We start from the raw sequence: 17,844 nt of genomic DNA on the forward strand, positions 1-17,844 counted from the left end.
TGCTCGGTGTGCCTGTCCGGGACATCCGCAGATGCCTGGACACGGAGCGTCTGGGGAGCTCCTCGGGCCGCAGCCCTCGCCTGTGCCCTGTGCACCCTGGGAGACCTCTGCTTGGGGAGCTGACAGCTGGCCCCTGGGTGGCCGTGGGAGCCTGTCCTGCAGGAGTCCCCAGGCCCAGGACACCTCCCTGACTCAGCCCTTCTGGCAGCGTGGCAGGCCTGTGTTTAGAAAGAAGGCAGCAGGGACTTAAGAAGGCTTTGCAAGCCTTGGACAAACAGTGCCGCTGGCAGCCGTGAGGGCGCAGGCCTGGACCCCCACCCCCTCCAGCCACCTCTCTGCCTGGCCGGGAAATTCTGCAGAAACCCTCCAGTTCTGTTGGGAACTGGGAGGGGAGGGGACGCTGGCTGGGGCCCCGGAGCGGAGGGAGGAGCTTCCGTGTGCACCTCTGTGAGGACCCTCTGGGGGTGTCCCACGGAGCAGGTGAAGCCGCGCAGAGGGCAGTGTGGCAGGGGGAAGTGGGTGTGTGAGTCCAGCACATGTGTGGGTGTTTGAGCAGTATTACCTGTGCACAGCTGTGTGAGGGGTGTGGCTGCCTCAGAGGTCTGCAGGTGCAGGCCCCGTGTGTTTGCACGCTTGTCAGAGATGTGTGCACAGATGCAGGTCGTACGCATGTGGCTGTGTGTGTATGTGTGCATGTTCACGCTTGTGGAAGCATGTACGTGCGTGAGTTCTGCGTGCAGTGAATGTGTGTGTTGGCTGTGCTGTATGCTCCGAGTAAGGTCTGCCTGACTCACCTCGTGGTCTCCTCGCTAGGCCCCTGGAGTGTCCGTGTTCCCAGCAGCCGGCAGGCAGCGCCTCCTGCAGCCGAGGGCACAGCCTGGGGCACTGGCAGGCAGCACCTCCTGCAGCCCGAGGCACCGGCAGGCAGCGCCAGGCTTTTGCTTCCAACTTCGGGGCTGCTGCCAGAGGATACTAGGGCAGCTCCTTCCTGCCAGTCACCATCAGTCACCCAGCACCTAAGTGGCACCTCAGCTGCCCCTTTGTGAGCCAGAAGCACCGTGGCCCCCCTGCCCCTCCCACCCAGTTTCTCTAAGGGCCAACATGCCATGCGTGCCGGAGGAGGGGCAGGACGGCCAGGGCAGGCTGCTGCCCCTGTCCAGGCAGCTGCAAGAAGAGGCCCCACACGGGCACTGAGAACCTGACCGTCAGCACGCATCGGGGGCTGGTGCTGTGGGGCAATGGCTTAAGCCCATATGGTTCGAGTTCTCCCTGCTCATGTGCCTGATGGGGACAGAGGATGGGGCCCCTATACCCACATGGGAGACCTGGAAGAGGCTCCTGACCCCTGGCTTGGCCCAGCCCAGCTCGACCACCGCCGTCATATGGGGAGTGAACAGTGTCTCTAACTCTGTCCTTCAAATAAACAAAGTTGATCTAGAAAGAATTGTGCGCCCTGGCAGGTGGGAGGGCTGCTGTCCCTCGGCAGGTGGGAGGGCTGCTGTCCCGGCAGGTGGGAGGGCTGGTGCGCCCTGGCAGGTGGGAGGGCTGCTGTCCCTCGGCAGGTGGGAGGGCTGCTGTCCCTCGGCAGGTGGGAGGGCTGCTGTCCCTCGGCAGGTGGGAGGGCTGGTGCGTCCTGGCAGGTGGGAGGGCTGCTGGTTATCCGGTTCCAGATGAGGAAACAGGCCATCAGAAAAGGGAACAGAAGCAGCTTGGGATCTCCACAAAGGCCCCGGGGGCACACACTGCCAACCTCAGGCACCTCCCCGTGAGGCCCAGTGTCCTCTGGGCTCTCCTGTCGCTGGACGGGCCTTGGCACTCCAGAGCCCCAGCCAACACCAAGTGTGGCCTGATCCCACTGGAGCTGAGCGGCAGAGCCCCAGCCCTTCTGCTCCTCCTCATTCACCCACGGGTCACTCCGCACCCCCTCATGTGCCCCCTCCCCTGCGCACCCCTCCTGTCCTGCACCGTGTCCGACCTGTGTCCGACCTGTGTCCCCTTGGTGCACTGCAGGTGCGCTGGGAACCGGCTGCACAGCGGCTCTTCCCACGGCCACTTGCTTCCTCTTGCAGAGATGTGACCGCACAACCAGCACCAAGGGCTCCTCTTGGGGACGAGGGGGTTGCCACCTCCTCATGCCCCCCAAGAGGGGTCAGCCCAGGCCCTGGAGGCCCTGCGTCTGAGAAGCCCTGGGGGCACAGCCAAGTCCTCGTCCCACTTGTGCTTCCCATAAGGACGAGCTCCTGCCTAGAGAGGAGGCGACCGTGGACGTGGCCTCCCGGCCCTGCGTGCTGACCCCGCGACCGTGGACGTGGCCTCCCGGCCCTGCGTGCTGACCCCGCGACCGTGGACGTGGCCTCCCGGCCCTGCCTGCTGACCCCGCGACCGTGGACGTGGCCTCCCGGCCCTGCCTGCTGACCCCGCGACCGTGGACGTGGCCTCCCGGCCCTGCGTGCTGACCCCATGACCGTGGACGTGGCCTCCCGGCCCTGCGTGCTGACCCCGCGACCGTGGACGTGGCCTCCCGGCCCTGCGTGCTGACCCCGTGACCGTGGACGTGGCCTCCCGGCCCTGCGTGCTGACCCTTGTTAAGTGTCTGCCACCAGCCGGAGCAGACGGGGGTCACCTACTGTCCCTTTCTTCTCTATCAACTCTAACCAGCCCTGTGGCTGACAGCCACATTCTGCCCACGGGGAGAGGTGTGGTGTAAGTGGGGGTCAGGGCACCCTCGAGTCTCCCGTGAGCCCAGGGTCGTGCCACTCAGCCCAGACTCCCAGGCCAGGGTTGGGCACTACGATCAGGGGGGTTCCCGCCCACAGGGGACACTCCCCTCTAACCAGCAGGAGGGACTTCTGAGCCCTGAGCTCCCCTGGATGTGCCACCACCGGCCTGCTGTCCGCCATCACACCTGGCGCTTTGTCCCCGGGTGTGAGTGGGGTCAGCGGAGGGAAGGGAGGGGCTGGAGGGTCAGGAGGGGCACACAGGCCCAGCTGCCCTTACAGCAACGCCCTCTTTCCGCTTAGGCCCAGAGCGGGGCGCAAGTCACAGCCACACTGACAGGTGCAGCCAGTGTGGACAGAGTCCAGCGTGGGGCCAGGGGAGGGGTCACAGGGCGCCTTCTCCCGCTGAGCTCTCCCCCGGGACCCCCAGCGCAGCTCAGCATGCACAGAAGCAGGGCCTGCCAAGGTGGCCCCGCAGCCTTCCTTGGTCACACAAGGCCGTGCCGGCTCCGATCAGCGGCCGCGCGCAGAGTGACGCCAGGCACAAGGCGGCAGGCCTGGCCTCGCCCGTCCGCTTGGCCCGGCTGCTGCGTGTAACACAGCCTGTTTCCATGTTGTGTCCGCGGAGGCCTGGGCTCACTGCTTCCAGACGTCCCACCGGGTGCCAAGGAAACCTTGCAAAAATAATGGCCTTTCCAGGCGAGAGGCCCTGGGTTGGTGCCAGGAGACGGCCCGGAGACGCGCAGGGTGAGTGTGAAGTGAGTTCAGACAACGGTACAAGGGGATGTGTGCTCTGGACTGAGGCTGGCTGTGTAGACGAGGGTGGGGAGAGTGTGGGTCAGAGGCAGCCCGTGCAGGCAGGGATGCGTGCTCCAGGCTGGGGCTCGCTGTGTAGACCAGGGTGGGGCAGCCCTCGTCAGTGGAGATGGCTGCTATATCCATGCATGCTAGTCCTGCCATTGGGGTTCAGCCAGCAGTGCTGGGGCGTCTTGGCGGTGCCCCACATGGGAACCTCCTGGCCACCTCGTGAGGGTGGAAACTTGCTAGCGCTGCATTTGGGTTGGGGGATCTCCAGCCTCTCCTTGGGGTGGAAGGGCCAGGGTTGCACCCTCCCTGGCCATGGGGGCTCAGCATGGGCTCTGCTCTCCTGGGGGGCACTGTGCTCAGAGAGGAGGGGCTGGCGGAAGACTCGCTCGTGTGTGTGCCTGACAGAGAGAGGAGAGAGGCCCAGAACTGGCCCAGGACAGGGCAGCCCACAGCGAGGCCTGCCCCGCTGGACACGGGTGCATGCAGGGTCATCTCTGGCTACACCTGAGCCTGCTGTGTCCGGGCTGCTCACTCCTGTCGCAGCCCTGGCTCCCACGGCCCTCCCTGGCAACCCCTGCTGCGCCCCCATAAACTCCCAGGGGGCCTGTCCCCAAATGATTTAGAGCAGTAGAGGACAAAGGGAGTTGTGGGGGGTTTGGGGGACACAGGGGACACCCACGGGGGCAGGGGCCCCCTATTTGCCCATGCCCCTGTGACCTTGGGCTGCCTTGGGGAGTCAGGCTCAGATCTTCCCTTCCACCAAGCCCCTGGCTCGGGCCCCCTTGACTTCCAGTCACTCCCTGAGCACTTGATCAGAGAACAGTCTGTCTGGGCTGGCAGCGGCTCAGGCAGGTGTCTGCTGCCACCTGCCACCACTAGTGGCTCAGGTCCTGTGTGCCTCCCTGGGACAAGTGGGGCACCATTAAGCCCAGCGCAAGGCCAGTGGCTGCACCAGCAGCCCCTCCCAATGTGGATGCGGTGCAGCTGGGGAAGCCAGCGTTGGGTGCCTGAGTGCCTGCGCTGGAGTCCTGTCAGTGCAGCCTCCTGCTGGTGTGACCCGGGCGGCAGCAGGGCCTGCCCACGTGCGCCCACCAGCCCTGCCCACCACAAGGGCTGGCCTTGCCGGGCAGTGAGCCGACGGGTGGAAGATGGATCTCTCTGTGTCTCGGTGTCTCTGTCAGCCTTTGCAATAAGTAAATGAACGATACTTCTTCCATTTTACAGCACGCCCGATCCGTGGGGTTCTGGCAGTCTCCATGCCCGAGCAGGTGCTGAGGAAGCCACAGGTTTGTGGTCTCCCTGCTGTTCCCTCAAAGCCATCAGCAGGAACCGACGGACGCTGGTGTGGTGCTATACGTAGACATCAACCAGGTCCCAGACGCAGGAAAACTGCCCCCTTTGTCTTCCAGGCCTCTCCGAGGCCAGCAAGCCCCCGGGCCCAAGGCAGCCGCGCTGGGGACGCAGGTGGCCTGGGAGGAGGCAGAGAGCCGTGATCGCTGTACCTGAGAGGGGAGGGCGTGTTCTCCCTGGCCAGGCGACCCGCAGCTGGCGCGGCCGCTGCTCACTGCAGCCTGCCAGGCAGCACTGGCTCTGGCGGGCTTTCCAGAGGCCTCTGTTTTATTTGTTTTCATTCTCGTATTAAACCAATGTTTTTCATGGAAGTAGCTCCGATATCGGAATTTCTTCCATAAGAGGAAACAGCAAGTACTACAGAACTTAAAACAGGCTCCCAAACTGGATTCTGCCCCAGAAGGCAAGTCAGCCATCCTCCGCTCGCGGTCCCGTGGTCCGGCCGGCTGTGCTGTGCACTGGACGGGAGCGGGGAGAGGCCTGCAGGGCCCTGCTCTCTGCTGTCCTCATGGCTCCGAGCTGGGTTGGAGGTGGCCCAGGCCGGAGTCCCCACGCCCGTCCCATCTGGCCCCCGGCATGCAGGATCGGTCCGTGCACCGAGCACAGGCCCAGGGCCTGGAGGCTGCAGGTCAGAAACCTCTGCAGGAAGTGGCTGACCATGGGCCCGAGAGATGGCCGCGTGCCCGCTCCCATGACCGAGGCCCGATGGGTAGAGCCGCAACAGCCACGCTGAAGCTGAGCTCTCTGGGGGTCTCTGGGCTCCTGGGGGCCAGCCCGAGTGGGTGCTTGAAGGATGATACCCGTGTTGGCAGAGGGAACGGTGAGACGGGGTGAAGCTCCAGTGGCAGTGCCAGCTGGGACACCTGACAGACCTGTCCTGTGATGGGACCCCTTGCTCGGTGGGTGGGGAGGCGGGGGAGGGGTGGAGGCAGGCCAAGGAGAAGGCGCTAGACCTGCACCTGCTGGGGACTCAGTGCCAGCTGTCATCGTCCAGGCCATACTCTAGACCAAGGATGGGCTGTGAGCGCAGGGCATGGGCAGGCTGCCCGCCGGGACTGGATGAGGGTAAGTCCCAGCCGCGAGCCATGTTCCTGCCACGCACAGGCCAGGGGGTTGGGAGGTGCTGGTGTGGGCTCCGTCCGGGACCTGCTGGGTGGGTCAGCCACTGGAACCCCTCCCCCGGGACCTCAGCAGCTGCTGGGCCCCCAGGGCTGCCGGGGAGGCTGCCCCTGCCCTCCCACGCTCACACCCGCATCGGAGGAGCCCTCCTTCAGGGCCCGGTCGTGGCTGGGGAGGCATGGCAGGGAGGCCTAGGAGAGAAGAGGCAGACAAGATAGGTCCTCAAGGTAACCCCACCCAAGGTAGGGGCAGGTGGTCTGACGACTGGAGCCACAAGCCGAAGGGTACTTGGGCCACCAAGAGCTGGCTGGACAGGAAGACCCCCGAGCCTCCAGGGCCCACACTTGTTGCAGACCTGCGGCTAGCACAGCCCCGGCAGGGCGCAGGGCCCGCTGTGGGCTCCTGGCTCACGGTTCCAGAGTCGGGGTGCTGGGCACCACCTGTCTACAACCCACGCCCACTCTCCCTGGGGCTGTGCTCCACAGCAGGTGGCTCCTGGCCACGCAGGGTGACTAAAACGTCAACCAAACACTGGCCAGCTTAACGAGCAGTCCCTGGGTCACACCGCTGCCACATGCTCACAGCACGGCCATAGCGTGCTCGCTGTGTGCTCACAGCACGGTCATAACGTGTTTGTCACATGTTCCCCATGTCATAGCATGTTCCTGCTTGTCACATGTTCACACTGTGGTCACTGCGGGGTCATAGCGTGTTCCTAACATGTTTGTCACATGTCCAGTGACTTCAGGGGTTTCGGAGCCCACAGCCGAGTACCAAGCGCAGTCCTGGCTCCTCGCTGGACCATTGCCCACTGGGTAGCATGGGTGCCACCTTGCACAGCTGTGCCCTCCCATCCATTCAGGCTAGCAGGGGACCGCTATGCTCTGCCTAGGGGCTGCCTGTGTCCCTAGGGGCCCCAATGCCTGAGCCCTCAGCTCCACCCGGGCCTGCAGCACAGGGGGCTCTGACTGAGTCTGGGAATGAGCCACTGGAGCACGACGCATCCTCCCCCGTGGGGGAGCAAGCCAGTCCGGCAGCCGGCCCGTTTCTTGAGAATGAATCAGGCAAGGCTGGCGGGAGCCAAACTCTGCTTTCCACATCACCGGGGGCCTATTTCTGTCCACCGCAGACCCGCCGAGTCTGAGCCGGCTTCCCTCATGTTCTGGAAAACTCATCAGGAGGACCAGAGGAAGGCCTGCCTGTCTGCAGGGCGTGGGGCTGCTCCGTAGCCTCCCAGCCTGGACAGCCGCTCCTGCCCCTCCCCCAGGCCCAGGCCTGACTTGTTGCCACCAAGGGCCTTCCCTCCCAACCCTCCCCTGCTAACATTTCCCAGCCCAGAGCCAGCCCTGCTCAGGGACCACGGGCAGTGTCTGTAAGGTGTCAGATTCCCCCAGCCCACAGGTGGTCACAGCTCTCTGCCGAGCTGCTGGGCTGGGGACGGAACACGGCCCCTGCCCCCACTCAGGCTTGACCGCCAAGGGCCCATCAGCACCTTCACCCACCACGCACCGGGAGCCAAGCACACAGAGGGGCCCACGGGCGCTGAAGCTGGCGGGGCTGGGGCGGGAAGGGTGTGGGCGGGACAGTGTTGGGGAGTTAAGGCTGCCAGATGCAGAGAAATGGGGGTGGTAAGGGGCGGGGCATGAGGAGGGTGGGGGGTCCCAGGGACATTGCCGCTGACCCACATGTCAGCAGAACAAGGGAAGGCCGGACGGCCCCACGGCACCCCTGCCCCTCAGCTTCCAGGCCTGGTTCGTTGGGGGGACCTTAGAGGGACCCACACAGCTCAAGGCTTTCACAGGGCGAGGCCGAGAGTTCTGGGCCGTCGTGGGGTCCGCCCCCTGGCTGCCCTCCAGCCCCACTTCCAGGCCCGGCTGCCTGGCTGATTCACACGCCTGGAGCTCCGAGTTAGGGATTCTGAGCCTGGAGGCTGGGTCAGCCCTTGTGGGTGTGTGGAGGGGGAGGGGCTGCTTGCCCCTCGCAGCCCACTCTCCCATTCCTGGCCTCTGCCTGACTGGGTACACGTCTCCCAGGAGCCACCGGGCTGGCCTCCTGCACGTGCAGGTCTACTCGGATGCTCTCGGGACCCCCGGCCCCCAAGGCTCAGCCCCTCAGGACAGACAGGACCTGGGGCTGGGTGGTCTTGAGGCCTCTGCCATGGAAACGGCAGCCGTGTCCCAGGAAGCGAGTCCCTTGAGGCTGGCATGTTCTGAAGTCTCCACCGACCACCAGAGATGGGGGACCTGGTGCCACTGCCCAGGCTGAGCCGCCCGGGGAAGGGGTTGGGTGGCCGTGGCCGCAGTGAGCTGACCCTGCCGTGGTCCGAGCCGCTCCCCGTGCGAGGGCAGCCGCCACACGTGGGCCGTCTGCAGCAGCTGTCCTGTCCGGGGCAGAGTCGGCCGGGAGGAGGAAGTGTGGGGGAGGGACGGGGCTGTGGGAAGGACCTGAGGCTAATCTCTCTCTGTGAGAGAAACCTTCCAGAACCTGGAGCAGGCTTGTCAGAGCGGCTCCCCGCGTTATCAGCAGGGGCAGGGGGCCGGCGCCCCAGCTGCCCGCTCTGTCCCAAACCCCAAGAGGCTTCCACCCTCTCCTGGGACCGGGCCGCCCTATTTATAGCTCTGCCCAGCGTCCAGTCCTAAATCCCTTCTTCCAAACTGGTGCTCCGAGGTCAGCAGACAGAAAGCCAGAAACCAAAATTGCTGGACGGCCCTTCCAGGGAGGCCGAGGTGGAGACATGAGCCAGGGTCCCAGATGGTCAGTGGGTCAGAGGGCACAATGCATGGGACGCCGTCTGCAGCCACAGGTGTGGGTCAGGGACAGCCCTTGGCTCATGAATGCCAGCAGGGCATGGCTGGCTCAGCTCAAAACCACACAAGTTCAGGGCCCAGTCGAGGCTGACGGTCCTGACCCGATACGCTGCCCTGTTCTCCTGGGACAAGGCCCAAGCATGGCCCTGGGGTCACAGGGATTACAGCCTGCCCCTTCCCCCACCCTGGCCTCTGGGCTGTGCAGACATGGGCCTCTGCCCAGGGGTCTCCTGGTCCATCTGAACGGCTGGATGTGTCCCACCCTCAAGACCCTGCTTGCTCCCCGGGCCTGTGTCACACCGGTCAAGCCTGGGGGCCCCCAGGGACTCAGCCAGCTGCCAGCTGCTGGAGGCCTCAGACACATTCGTGGGCTCTCAGCCAGGCGTGGGGCTAGATCAGGGTCCTGGGTCCATTCCAGCATGCACAGGCAGCCCCGCCCATGCAGGTCCCTCTCGGGGCTGACCCCCAAGTTGCAAAGGACTCCTCTGGAGGCATCTCCATGGCTCCTCCGCCTCTTCCAGGCATCCTGAGGTTCCAGGGGTGCCATGGGGTGCTGGCGGGTGCTGGTCCTATCCAAGCCACATGCTCTGCAATGAACAGAAGCAGTTGTGGGGACCTGCACGGCCTGACCCCGCCCTTCACCTTCGCCACCACTGACAGAGCTCCTGCCACTTGTCAGTGTTGCCTCAAACCTGAGAAGCAACAGGGCACCATGGGAGTGTGGGGAGGAGCAGGGCACCATGGGAGCACGGGGAGGAGCAGGGTACCATGGGAACCCTGGGGAGGAGCAGGGGATCATGGGAGCACGGGGAGAAGCAGGGCACCATGGGAACCCCGGGGAGGAGCAGGGGCTTATGGGAGCACGGGGAGGAGCAGGGGATCATGGGAGCTCTGGGGAGAAGCAGGGCACCATGGGAGCACGGGGAGGAGCAGGGCACCATGGGAGCGTGGGGAGGAGCAGGGCACCATGGGAGCACGGGGAGGAGCAGGGCACCATGGGAGCCCGGGGAGGAGCAGGGCACCATGGGTGCTCTGGATAGGAGCTGGGTCTCTGTGCAATGCCCGCCTCTTCCCCATCAGCAGGCCTTCTGCACACCTTCCCTCAGCCTCAGCCTGCTCTAGGGAGCTGAACCTCCTTCCAGCACCAGGGTCTGGCCCCGCCACAGCCACTTCACCATCCCCTAGGCTCTGCCCCGTGACCCGACACTCCGCCCTCCCCACCCTGCCCTTCTGAACAGGAATGAGGCGCTCTGAGCCTGAGCTGGAGCGGACAGCCTCATGTCCTCTCCGCTCCAGTCACCAGGAGGGGACAGGCACGCACGCCTGCCCGTCCTGCAGGATGAATGCCGATGGACTTTAGCAAGCGGAAAACACGAAATCCTTCTCCTGGCTGGAGAACCGGGAGAGGAGCTGGGGTGAGCCCAGCAGACTCCAGCACAAACTGTCCAGCTCCAGGAGCAGATGGTCGGAGTGACGGGGTGGCAGCTGGCACTGGGCATTCTGTAGCCGGAGCCACAGGAAGCTCAGAATGCCGCCAGGGTCCCAGCTGGGTGGGGAGCCAGGAATAGCCCCAGCTCGAGGGTCCAGCTTCGGGAAGGAGAAGAAGCATGCTGTGGCCGGGGGCAGAAGGCAGGGGAGCCAGCAGGAGGAAGAGGCAGGGACCAGCCACTCAGCAAGCCCAGGGTTCATGTCCATGTGAGGTGCACAGCGGGGCCGGTCCCAGGCGCACGAGGAGGCTGCTCATTTGCCATTGGGTTGTTGAAAGATGAAATCTCTCGGAACGGAGCCACACTCCAGTGGGGTCACAGCTGGTCACCCCTGCCCTCCCCCATGCCCAGCCAGAGGGGGGCTGAATTCCTGGCTTCCAGGCTGACTGCGCCCTGGAGCTCTGGCAGAAATTGCCACGGGCCACTGAGTGACCTGGAGTGCCAGGTGGCTGGGCAAGCCCAGAGCTAGGTGCTCCTACAGGCCCTAGGCGTCTTCTGTCTCTGCTGGACGCATGGGTGCCTCCCACAGGTCTGGGGTTACCTGTAACTTGTGCGGTCTGGGCACTAGCCCTTCGGGGGTCCCGTACCTCGGGCTCTTCACGGACCACGGCGGTTCCCGAGGGCGAGTGACAGCAGCGAGCCTTGTGTTGGTGTTAAATCAGTGTCTTCATCATGTTCCCGTGTTCGGATCTGAGCTTGGTCACCTCTCACGCCTCAGCCGGGCCTTTCTTTTTGCAGATTCCGTGGCGCGTGCCCTCTGGGTCTCTGGGGAATGTCACAGCTGTTTCTTTTGAAGGACCTTACAGTTAAAGCCTGCAGGGGTGTTCCCCACCCAGATGCAAGCAGCTCTGGCTCTCACGTTGAGGTGCTGTGGCATCGCTCACAGACGATATCGTGGCCCACGTGGACGCCAGCCCCTCCGCCTGGGTCACTGCTCTGCGTCTGTTCTCACGCCAGGTTGTACTGTCCCGTCGACTCAGAAGTCTCAAGCGCGGGGGGGTGTGTCCGCAAGGCTGTCTTCTCTCCAGCACGACTTTGAGGGCTCACCCAGCGTTTCGCCTCTCTGTGTGTGCATAGCTGAAGTCCCACTGTAGCTGCCAGTTTCAGTGAAAACACTCGGGTTGGTCCATTACCAGGCTTAGGAGGCACAGGTCCTGCTAGTGCCCGGCTGTACCTGGGCTAGTACAGCGTGGCAGGCACGCCGTGGCCAGGTCACCCAGGCGAAGCGGGACGCGTCCGTCAGGAGCCAGGACGTGCCACCCGCGAGAAGCACGGCAGAGACCCGGTGACCCCGACCCTGGCCACAGCGCACCTCACACCTGTGGTCGGCCTGTCCATCCAGGACACACGGTGTGGCTAGGGCCAGACAGGACGAAGCGTGAACGCATGGCAGCTGAAAGGCTACGGATCACCCAGTTCTTTATTTAAAGATTCATTCATTTTATTGGAAAAGCAGATTTTATACAGAGGAGGAAAGACAGAGAAAGATCTTCCACCCACTGGTTCACTCCCCAAGTGGCCACAATGGCCAGAGCTGAGCTGATCTGAAGTCAGGAACCAGGAACTCCTCCAGGTCTCCCACGCGGGTGCAGGGTCCCCAGGCTTTGGGCCGTCCTTGACTGCTTTCCCAGGCCACAAGCAGGGAGCTGGATGGGAAGTGGAGTAGTCAAAACACGAACCAGCACCTTTATGGGATGATGGTATGCTGGTACTGTGGGCGGAGGCTTAGCCGGCTACACCATCACACAGGCCTCCTAAGATCACTCAGTTTTTTTTGTTGTTGTTTGTTTTTTTTTTTTTTAAGTGAGGTATACAGAGAAGAGGAGAGACAGAGAAGAAAATCTTCCATCTGTTGATTCACTCCCAAAGCAGCCACAGTGGCTGGAGCTGAGCCAGTCTGAAACCAGGAGCCTGGAGCCTCTTCCGGGTCTCCCATGTGGGTGTAGGGTCCCAAGGCTTTGGGCCGTCCTTGCCTGCCTTCTTAGGCCACAAACAGGGAGCTGGTTGAGAAGCAGGGCTGCCAGGATTAGAACTGGTGTCCCTATGGGATCCCAGAACGTTCAAGGTGAGGACTTTAGCTGCTAGGCTACCACACCGGGCCCTAGATCACCCAATTCTTAATACTACCAAGATCATAAAGCATGGGTGATAGCCAAGGCTGTGGGTCAAGAGAGGCTAGGGCATGAGGACACAGCCTAGGTGTGTCCTGTAGCCCACTGCAGTGGGCATGTGTGTGTGTGAACCCACAGACTCTGCCGAGTGGACCCTGACACAGCTGGGACGTGGGGTTCCAACTCCTAAGCCTGCCCCGTTCTGTAGCAGTTACTGCACACTGCTGTCATCGGAAATGGCTTCTTAACTGAAAAACAAAACTAACCCTTAGGCCTGCAGGGGCGTGTCCCCTCCAGCTCCCATGCGGAAGGCGCCGCATCCCTGGAGGAGGCACTTGGCCAACAGGGTCCATGCAAGGCTGGCACCATATGGGCACATACCACGAGCTGGCCCTCGGCAATGCCCACCTGCCGTAGGCCCAAAGAAGCTGGGCGCCGTGTGAGACACGACAGAAAGCAGAGAGATGCAGCTGCTTTTGAAACGGAGTGAAACGGACTGGAGGAAGGGAGCGGGTGGGCAGACAGGAGCAGGCTGCAGGGGGCAGCAGGATGGGCCAGGGAAGGCCGCGCTGGCCACACGTCTAGCTGCACCAGTGCTGTGGCCATGGTCAGGTGTCACACGAAGGCCATCCCCGTCCCATGCCAGGGGCCACTGCGGCCTTCTGTGCCCGCCCCTCTCCACTGGCTCACAGAGCGCCCAAGCCAGCGGGCAGCGGAGGGACTGGCCAGCACAGCCCAGAGCAGCCACAAGGACCGGCCATGTGGCCATGTGACCACTGGGCAGTGACGGTCCCTGCGTAAGGAACACTTGAGAGCAGACATGGCCTGGGAATGCCCCACACAAAAGTGAGGCTGGGGCAGCCGGTGGCCACGGGGGCCCAGCTGTGCCCAGCAGCCTCTTTGCAAGGTGGGACACAGACACAGGACCTTGAGACGAGGGAGGGGCCGGGCTCCGTGGAGCCGGCTGTCCTCGTGCCCAGCCGTGTCCCTCCCTGGAAGGCGAACCTTGCCCACACCAACACCATTGCCCTGCACTTCAGACGCTCAGGGCTTGCTCGCCCTCGGTAGCTTAGAGAACATAGCAATTTGTTTCCAGATGAGTCAGGTCTGTGGCTCGGCCACAGCCCACTCAGCAGAGCGGGGGACACAGACGACACCCCCAAGACCACGCCAAGCCCCATAGTCCGGCGCAGTGTGAGGTCGGTGGCCCAGCAGCCCGGGGTTCAGCACGCAGGGCCAGGGTGAGAGGCGTGTGTGTGTGTGTGTCTTGCATAAGTGCTACTGTACACGTGTATTTGTGCATGTGCCTCTGTGTGCATGTGTGTCTATACGTGTGTTTGCGTGTTTATGTGTATCGTGTGTGTGTGAAGACAGTGGGAGCTGGACTTGGAAACTGAGGTGGAAGTTTCGTGTGCAGCAGCAGGATTTGGGTTCCAGGACGAAGCGCTCCAAGTTGCACCCCTGGAACCAGCTTCCGGCTGCAGCTGCCTGCCCGCTGCCCACAGCGTGCCCTGGTGACCACTGGGCAGTGACAACTGCCTTCAGAGGGCTGCCGGGCACTGCCAGCCGCTGCTGGGCCTCAGGGGGGTAACAGCGCCTCAGGCTTCCAGGCTGGCGGCACACACCCTGCAGGGCGGCAGGCCCCCTCCTCTCTCTCTGTCCCTCATTTGTCCCATGCCCTGGTGCCCAGCCAGTATCCACCGAGTCCCAGGTCTCTGCTGGCCGAGGGACATGCTGCTTTGTCCCCCTGGGTGGCTCTGCTCCCTGCAGCACCCCACAATTTCAGGATGGAAGCCCCACGGGAACCCGCTCCCCCCCCGCCGTCCCTCTTGGTGCCCATGCCCACTGGCACCTCCCCCTACAGGCTGTGGGATCTAAGACCAGGAAACCATGCCCACTGTGGCCTGGGCAATGGCCACCTTGCACTGCCCCGACAGTCCAGGACCCGAGGAGACCCAGCACCTCTGCCCCTTAGGCCCTTGGGGTGACTTCATCCACAAGACTGTGTGAACAGGGTCAAGGACATCGCCCCGGGGGCCCTCAGGAGGGCAGGGCGAGTGGACATGACCTCAGCATCCTGGTCCCGCCTGTCTGCAGGCCGTAGGCTGCGGGAGGAGGGGACACTCAGCGCCCACACTCCTGCCGGCCTCTCCTTTCTCTGAGGGGAGCGGAGATGGCCATCGGAGAACACGGGCTGTGCAGACAGTGGGGCAGCTGGGCAGGTCCACCCCACCGGGCGTCCATCCTGCCGATAAGGACGGTGTCTCATCGAGGAGGAATGCGTGTGCCTCGGCCCTGCTTCCCTCCCAGCGCCCCGAAGGTGGGAGCTGCAGACCTCGCCGCCCCACGCTCACAAATTCCGAGTCGGTCTGGGCTGTGATTCATGCTCTGGGTTTGGAAAAAGTTGCAGAATCGGAGCCAGTGGCCGAGGCTCCGGGCCACCCAGACGTGGTGGCGGGACAGGTCAGGGTGGAAAGTGAGTGGGCGGGAGCTGTCCTGCCTTGGGGGAGGCGCTCGTCTATCTGGGTCTGGGGGTGGGGAATCCGCTCTCAGGTCATCTTATCCCTAGCCACCAGGTGCCACCTGCAGTCACCTGGAGCCACCTAGGAGCCACCTGACGCCACCTGCAGCCATCTGGCTCACAAGCCCTGAGCACGCCTGCTGACTGGGGGCCTCCAGCGACGCCGAGGGATGCTCCCAGCCCAGAATGGTGTTGGCCCTGGAGGACCAGCACCCAGAAGCGAAGCAATACTCAGGGCCCTGGTGCTGGCGGGAGCCCCAAGCCCCCTCCCAGGCAAGAGGTAGCTCAGGCTCCCTCCACCTCCCCTGCGGCCTAAGGCAGCCCTGGGAAACTGAGACCAGGCAGAGAAAGTGGCAGGAATGAGTCTGCTCCAGGAAGTTCCAATGTTGAGAGAGATCTGCCATTATGGCACCTGGAGGCATCCTGGCCATGGGTGAGCTGACACCCCAGGTGAACTGACACCACCCATAGACCCCACCAGGCTGGCCCCGACGAGGCGGCCTCACTTACTAAATGCTTGGTCCTTGGGGGGATATCTAGGTGAGGACCCGCCCCAGGGCCCTTGGGGAGGAGCGGGGAGGGTCCCGACAAAGCCAGCGTCACATCCAGGGCATCCTGAAGGTACGGCCCTGCCTCCTGGAGCCACCCCAATGCCAACGAGGGAGACTGACACACAGTCGCCCAGTGGGGACCCACGTGGCCTCCAGGGCCACCTGGCAGACACACAGGCCCAGCAGGCACCTGGCCCTCGGTGCAGCCCCTACAGCATTGGGTCCTCACGGGCTGCCCAGGGTCTCTGCCTGCCACAGTCATGTCACCGGCTCACACCGGGCTGAGCTCCAACTGACAGTGAGGCAGAGCGTGCAGGAGGGCCGGAGGGTCGGGATGGACGAAGGCCAACTGCTGGAGAGGCTGGAGGGAGGCCGCGGGGCCGCGTGCAGACACGGGCAGGCGGCTGGATCCCGGGCAGCTGGCATTCACTTGGTGGTCACTCCGAGTTGCCCCATGCCTGGGCAGGGTGGACGGTGCACCCAGCGCCTGCTAACCTGAGTGTGAGCCCCAGGGGTGCAATGGGAATGCAGGGAGCCAGGGGGACGGGGTGTAGGAGTGGAGAAGGAGCCCCACAAGGCCCCAGGGAAGCAGAACAGGCAAGCCTGGCTAGGCCCTGCATGGGCGAGTGTGGGACTGTGAGAAGCTTCCAGAAGAGAAAGGGGCAGAGGGCCCTCTTGGGAGGGAAGAGGTGGTCCAGGACCACAGAGGGAACAACATGGTGCTGGTTGGCAGGGGCTGCAGCCTGGGCACTGGGATGGGCCTGGCCCCTCAGCGCTGCCCCGGAGCCCGTGTCACATTGGCTGCAGCAAATGTGGGGACAGGGAGAGGCAGGTGGGACAGCCCCTGCTCTCGGGGACCCCTCTCTGCTCCTCCAGGGGCGCCCCGGGGAATAGAGGAGGGAGATGCAGTTCAAGTCGCTCCAGGAATGCAGACGCCCCAGCCGCCTCTCCGAACGCAGCCCAGGGCCGGGGGCTGGGAGCCGGGCGGGGTTCAGACCCGTGGGGGCCTCCTGGGCACCAAGGCCCACTGGCCCAAGACCCACCTTCTGTGCTCTGGGCACCCCTGTGCCCAGAGAGAGAGAGAAAGAGAGAGAGACAGAGTGAGACAGGCGGGGGGCTGGGAGCCCGCGGCGGGGGCAGGGGGCCTCAGATGCCTCAGCAGTGAGTCAGCCACGCAGAGGCCGGGCTCCTCCGGCCCAGGAGCCCAGGGGTGGGCAGGGCGGCCTGAGCTGGAGGCCCCCACGAGTGAGTGAGTGAGTGAGCGAGCAACTAAAGCCAGCCATGCTTCGTTCTAGGAACCCAGCTCTGCCAGAACAGGCGGCCTGAACACAGCAGCGGGCTCCGGGCCAGCTCCACGCCTCGCTGGGACGCTGGGAGTGGCAGGCAGCAGGCGTCTGCTTCCAGAACACTCTCTCAAGGCAGCTGAAACTGCAGCCCCCGCGCCCAGGCTGGGCACCCTGTAGCCCCTATTGCTGTCTGGGGGAACCGAGGCAGGAGCAGCGGTCGCTGGGCTGTGGGCAGGTCCCCCAGCACAGGGCACTGGGTGGGCACAGGGGCTGTGGGGACAAGTGTGGCGACCCGGTCGCACACTTCAGTGAAGCCCTCACTCAGCCCGGCTGCTGGGGGCTGTCCTCTCACCACCCAGAGCTTTACCTCCCGGGAGGCCTGGCGCTAACGCAGAAGCGGGCTCCTCCCCGGAGGACCAGAACTCACAGTACAGATGCCGCCTTAGGGCCCGGGGGCTGGGATTCTGCCTCGCATCTCCGTGTGTATGTGTTGTGAGAGGAGCTTTCCCTGTGGCAGTTGGCACCCGCTGGCCACACCAGTGGTTCCCAAACTGCACCCATTGCCATAGGGGTCACCCAGGGGCCCCACCTAACCAAAAACACCTGTATCCGGGTCATTTGTCACGATGTGGTGCTCTGGGGCCAAGAGCACGGTGCCAGCCTCTGCCTCCAGGGGCAGTACCGTAGTGACCAGACACAGGAGGGGATCGCAGCCAGTCCTCCCCAATGGGCACCTCACTCCGCCGAGGATGCCTGGGCCCTGGGAGCTGCCCTCACGCCCGACCCCTGCTGAGGCGGGCCCCCGGGAAGACCCCGCGGCCTGCTCTCCTTCCCCACACAGAGGACCAGCTGTGCCGCATATGTACCTGTGGGTAACAGACGGGCCACACCCAAGCCGCGCGCCATGCCCTGCCAGGTCAGTGTGGGGAATGCAGGGCGTCACCCCAGTCCTGGCCTGGCCTCAGCCCTCGCCTCTGCACCAGCCTGAGCTGGACAAGCATCTGTGGGCCCAGAGCCTAGGAGGCGATGCGAGGATGAGGGCCTGCGAGTTCAGAGCCCGTCAGACAGCCCGGTCTCCTGCCATGGAG

The sequence above is a fragment of the Ochotona curzoniae genome, unplaced genomic scaffold, assembly GCF_017591425.1.
Source record: "Ochotona curzoniae isolate NIBS_2020 unplaced genomic scaffold, NIBS_Ocur_1.0 scaffold_3208, whole genome shotgun sequence".
Lineage (NCBI taxonomy): Eukaryota > Metazoa > Chordata > Mammalia > Lagomorpha > Ochotonidae > Ochotona > Ochotona curzoniae.